Consider the following 6000-nt stretch of genomic DNA (forward strand, 5'->3'; position numbering starts at 1 on the left):
CCAACAGGCACAGTGAGGAGAGTCACAGCCATTCATCTGCCCCCAACCTTATTAAAACCAGAAATGCTCAATGAGCATTACATTTTCCATCGACTGTGGGTTTATGAAGTAGTATGGCAACATGCAGAGCTGGTGGACTCCTCAAATCCCTTGCTGGATGAACTCGCTTCACTCAGCTCAAATAAACCTTTGCAGACCTACATACCTGAGTTAAAATGCCCTCACACTGCATCAACATTATTCCCTAAACATCTGAATCTTGGTGCACGGTACAAATCTGGTAAGAAATAGTTACATTTAACTTCTTTTATTTTATGCATTTTTTGTTCAACATCTTAATAGATTCCCTCTCTTCTGTTACTCACACTCTGGGAAAGGTTTTGCAAAAGACACAAACTTTGGAGGAAAATTAAACGCAGAAAAGAATTTTCAAATCCAAACTCTGTGTAAGAATTCTGAATGTCTCATGTCTGTATGACTGCATCCTACTCAGCCCAGAGCCAGTGTTGGAAATTCCAAAGGAAATTCAAGAATGGGTTGAAGACACCAGTCCCTCTAAGCCTCTGCAAAAATTTGGGGCACTACTTGCTTTTTCCAGGGTCCTTAATGAAGGAGGAGGAACTGACATACTTCCACTGGGGCTGCTTCTGTTTTCTTTGTCACTTCAAGAAGAGTGGGTGTATTAATGCTAAATGGATTAATCCTAAATCTAAAAATCATCACTAGAATTTGATTACTCGTCACTACTAGTTACTATACTTTGCTTTTTTTTTTTTTTTCCTAATAAATTAACCAAGCATGGAAAGTACTGCTGATAATAGAAACATTAACCTCTCTAGATCAAACCTCAGCACTACTCAGACCGACACACAAATGGCAGCATGTGCCAGAGCACAGCTGGAAAGTCTGAGGTAACACTTTCCCCGTGGAAAACATCAATTCACTCGTAGCAAAACTATATGCTAGAAATGCCTTTTGTTTGAGAGAGCCCAGGGAGGCTTCTGCTGGTGTTTGCTGTGGGTGCCCAGGTTCTCCTGCATTGTGTGTGTGTGTGTTTGGTTCTGGCCAACATCACCATGTGGGCTGGGCTTCCAACCCCACTGTCCCAAGCAGGCACCTGGTTGTCCCAGCAGCCTCCTGAGCCCCAGCTGCAGTGGAGACACCAGAAATCTGAGAGCATCCTGACATCCAGCAGGCTGGTGGCAGACCCACCAGTCACTGAGGTGACTCTCTTGGTGACAGAGCTCCAGAACTGCCTTCACAAGATATCTCTGTCATTTCCTTCCTCCCCCACAAAGGAAGGGAGTTTAGTAACATCCTGAGCAGCAAACAAACAAGTTCAGGTGCTCAGCCCTGTGCTCTGCCCAGGAGCAGCTTCGGTAACTGGTATCTGGTTCAGCACCAAACGCAGTGGTGGCTTTGCTCAGGGTGGGGCAGGAAAAGAAATCCAAAACAGAGAGCAAGCACGTACTTGAAGCACATCTCTTCAGCTCTAAGCCACATTCACTTCTGCTTTTCCTTCCTCCTCGTCTCCCCCTCCCCTCTTATCAGGTTTCAGTTGTACTGAAAACTGAGGGATGTCTTGGAGAAGGAATTAGAAGTCCCTTCAAGTTCATCTGTTTGAGGACTGTGCCTTTTTAGTATAAATGTCACAGGCTTTGAAAGAAATATTCATGAAAATCACAGTACAAACCCACAATACCCAGCTTAACTACAAGTGAATGATTTAATACCTGTCAATCTCAAATGGCAGGAAGAGTTATATTGGGTCTTAAACAACCCTAAAGCACCAACCATAGCAGTATCAAACATTCTTAGTTAATTTTTTGAAGGAATGCTTCAGTAAGTATCCATGCACTTTTTGAGTTAATGCAACTTGCACATACACACAGTAGTTTAGAAGATAGTTTGGAGAATACCAATATCTGTTTAACCCTCTGATACCTTCCCCATTTAATTCTTAAAACATTTCTTTCTCATGCTAAGCGAGCTGAATGAAAATACAGACAAATGAAGAGAAAAAAGTCAAAATTTTCAAGTACCTGTGAATTTTGGTTTTTAGTTTCCACAAACTGGACTCACTTTTACACATGTCAGGCCTCAACACCCCCAGATGACTTTAGCATGAGGCAATAATGTTCTGAAAATCTGCTCCAGCATGACCTGGCTGAATCCCCAGCCTGAGATCTAGCACAGACTATGTTTGTCCCATGGCCAGTTTGCAACATCTAAATATCTGTGCCCAGAAAATTAATTCCTAATTTGCTCATTCAGACAGTCCCCTTAATAAAAATCCAGTTGCATTCCTTTTACTTCAGTTTCAGCCAGCCTGGAAATTCTCAAGCCAAGGAGCATCAAGGAGCTTCAAGATGTTGTGACTCCACAGACTCTGTGACAAGAGGTCTTACTCTTAAAATAAAAATGGCTCAGAATTGAGGAAGTCCCAGTGTAAATGAAGAGCTAGCAGTGTTTGTTTTGTAGTGAGTCTCCAAAACAACCTTTTTATAGTATTTCTCAAAACAGGAAGACTGACAGAGGCATGTCCAGTGCATGGGGGCACAATCTCAGTATCCAGCACAGCAAAGAAGCAACCACCTCTGTCCTCCAGATGTTGGTAAGTGAGCTGTCAGTGAAATTAAGATTCACTGAGGCTTCTGGTTGAAGCAGACCAACCTTAAGGGAAGGTTTCAGAAGCAGGTAACACTAGACTGAGGTCCCAGGTTCCCAAACGCACACCCAACAGGGAGCTGGGCTGCTGTGAGCAGGCTGAAGGAAGCAGGGCATTCAGCCTAATCTGAGCCTCAGAGGTCATTACATCAGTTTGGTGGTGACAAAAAGCTGTTGGATGCCACCACAGGATGGCAAATGGGACAGTTTATTGCAGGGAGTGTAGCAAGGGAAAGAAATCTGCTGCAATGCTCTGAACGGCACTTGAATTATCATGGAAAATCTGGAAGAAAATTTGATCCCATCTGCTTTCTTCAGGACTCATGTTATCAACAATTAATCAGGAAAACCGTCAAAGCATCTTCATATATACAGTATCCACCAGAAACAGTTTCTCTCTTCATAGCACTGAGAAATAGGTTTGATGTATCCACGTGGAAGTTTTATGAAACAAATGGAATGTAAGGCCTTCAGCTGGAGCTCAGGTGATGCTTCGTTTTGTCTTTTAAAGAGATCAGTGCAAACAACACCAAAACAGGAATTAGGACACCAACACAGGATTAGGGGATGTTCTGTACAACTGCCACGTTTCAAGAACGCACCTAAGTACTAACAGAGGTCTTCAGCATCGAGAGGAAGTGTTTAGCCACATGCAGGCTTTAACAGCTCATTAAATGGTTAACAGCTCACACTGATTGAGCTGACACAGCACAGAGGCATCTAACAAAAGTCCAGAAAAACAGGCAAGTATCAGAATTACACATTGTGAGTATCAAAAAAGTCAGAAGATGTTGCCTATAACTCACTAATCTTGATGTGACTCAGTAAAATAGGGCATAATACAGCACTTCCTGCTGCTCAAAGTCCATGGAGTTGCTTAGCAGAGATCCAAGCTGAATTCTATAGAGGGCACAGGCAAAGCCTAGAGCTCACTGCAGCACTAGAGATCACAATGAGATCTCTACCTTTGAGAGCCTGGTCTGAAACTCATCACTGCAAAGAGGTAAAAATTTCTGGACCAGAAACAGACACAGAAATCCAAACCAGAGGTGTGTGCAGCTCTTGAGATTGATACTACATCGGAGATGGCGGTGTTGTGCCACCCAAACACCAGGAGAGGAATCCAAACGTTCCTCTGTCACCGTTTTAGCTTCTGGTTCCTGCTTCACTCCAGGTAGGGAGGAACATGCCCAAGACCTCGATACAGCCCCCTCCTTTACTGCCCTGGTGACAGGGACAGCCGAGGGGGTCGCTCACTTGAGCTTGGTTGGAAGAACATGGAGCATTTCTTCCAAGCCAGGATATCTTTGTGTTGAAGCAGAAGGAAGTTTCTACAACAAGTGCTTTCAAATAAAGCAAAGGGTTTTTTTTGCAATTCAATAATAACGTACAGCAGGAGCTTTAAAATACGGAGTGCTTCAGCTGTTCGCTCTATTTGGAAATGAAAATGAACAAATGTACATTACAGATGTAATTGGATTGAGAGGCAAAGTGAACAAGAGATGCTGCTTTTAAATGACTTTCCCTTGGACAAAAAGAAGTATGTTGCAGAGAAAGGGGGAAAATAAAGAAATATATCTCTGAGAATTCAAACTACTTCACCAAATCTCACAGCTCTGTGGAAAATGCATTTCAAATGACTCTTAGACACTGCAGTAGAAACATAAAAACCACGACAAACACAGGAAGAGAACATGTTCTCTTTATACAATTTCCCTGTCTGTGCTGATTTGTGTATGTAGGCAGGACAGCTTTTTTCCTCCAAAACTACTGAAAATATAAAATGCAATCTTACAACATTCCACTAAAATCTGTCTCCAATTAGCATGCACTATTCCAAAATGAGCTTCGAGCCACATGTGATATCTTTCAACTCTGACCCATACTTCCAGAAGAAAAACTAGTTGCTTGCTACGATAACATTATCAGTTACAAACATTATCAGTCACAAAGTTTGCAGCAAACTATACATTACTGGGAAAACAAATCTTCACCATAAAACAAATCCTGCTAATTCTCACCCTCCTTTATGTGGCCCATGATCAAAGTGTTTTGTTGCATTATTTGAACATCTTCCTAAATTACTATTTCCTTGCAGAGCTGTGCAGGCCATAAAGCTGTTTGCCTACTCACAGCAAAGCAAAGAGATCTTTTCTGATGGAAAAGTGTGAAGTGAGGAGTCAGAATGTACAACCCTTTTCTGGCCAGCTCCAAGGCAGAGGAGGCATTGGACTGGATTTAAACAGCCTCACTCAGGAAACGTGCAACCATGGCATCTTCACTGAACAGCTCCACAAGGAACGCAGGTGGCTGCCCACAGATAAATCGAGGATATTTAGTGTACAAAGTCCTTTATGCCACTCCATGTCCTGTCCCTGTCAGTGCCACTGATGAATAATAGAGTGGTACAAAGTATTTGATCCTGAGCAGGGCAAGAGATCCCTCTATCAATGTCTTCAGTCTCTGACAAAAACACCAAGTGTCAACTAGATACCCACCCTTACCACTCAGTGACTTTTACAGTATCTATGGCTACTAATCACCTCCCTCATGGTCACCAGCAGGGAAACCAGTTAGTCAAACAGTGCTAAACTGCACGCAGAAAAGGCAAATGCCGGGAAAAGTGGTCTAATCTCATTTCCTGGCCAGTGCCACCAGCTTTTCTACCCTTCAGGGACAACTAGTTTGTCCCAGCAGGAATATGAGAAGTGGTTAGTGGTTTGAAGTGCTGGAGAAAGCCAGATAAAGTTCCCTCTTGCACAGGATGCAACAGGTTTGCTAGATTCTGAGCACTAATTCAAAACATCATTTCACATCCTCTACACTTTTGCTTGTTGCTTTCAAATTCTCAAAAGCCAACAGAAATAATTGTTGAGTTAAAATAATCCGAGTTGAATGCGTACAAAATACACATAGTTATGATCATTTCAAAAATCTTTAGCAACAGGCTTCCTAAGCTGCATTAAGAAGGATTTAAAGCCCCTTACCTGCAGCCTCAGGGACGTTGTCGTCTCATCTCAAACCGCCATCAACCAGCAACAGTTTTAACTATTTCAAAAGAACGGAAAACATGTAGGTCACATGTCTACAGACAGCATTTGGGTTAATCTCCCACAGCTCATAAAGACAGAAAGAAAGCAGGAAAAAAAAAATTAAAAGTAAAATAAAACCACTTCCTGCAAGAGCAGAAGTGAGCCATCTTACCAGTGAGCGACTTACACCCAGGGTTAGAACAAAGTTCTTCCTTAGGGAGAAAAAACCTAAATCTTAAAGTCTGAAAGCAGTTTCTCCGTGAAAATTGCAGCAAACAGGGAAGGTTAGCTTTTGCAGAAG

General features: G+C 42.5%; 1 protein-coding gene across 1 annotated transcript in view; it reads right to left on the reverse strand.

The window, feature by feature from the left end:
• The window catches only part of ARHGAP15 (Rho GTPase activating protein 15), a 332236-nt gene extending 326493 nt beyond the window's left edge, over window positions 1–5743 (reverse strand). Inside the window, exon 1 of the mRNA XM_027890674.1 lies at window positions 5655–5743. The gene's annotated coding sequence lies outside the window, so the exon portion shown is untranslated. The remainder of the gene's footprint in view (window positions 1–5654) is intronic.
• Between the last annotated feature and the right edge of the window lie 257 nt (window positions 5744–6000).

Source organism: Empidonax traillii, unplaced genomic scaffold, assembly GCF_003031625.1.
Source record: "Empidonax traillii isolate 1590-97213 ecotype Southwest subspecies unplaced genomic scaffold, ASM303162v1 scaffold294:size1087701, whole genome shotgun sequence".
In the NCBI taxonomy this organism is placed as follows: Eukaryota; Metazoa; Chordata; class Aves; order Passeriformes; family Tyrannidae; genus Empidonax; species Empidonax traillii.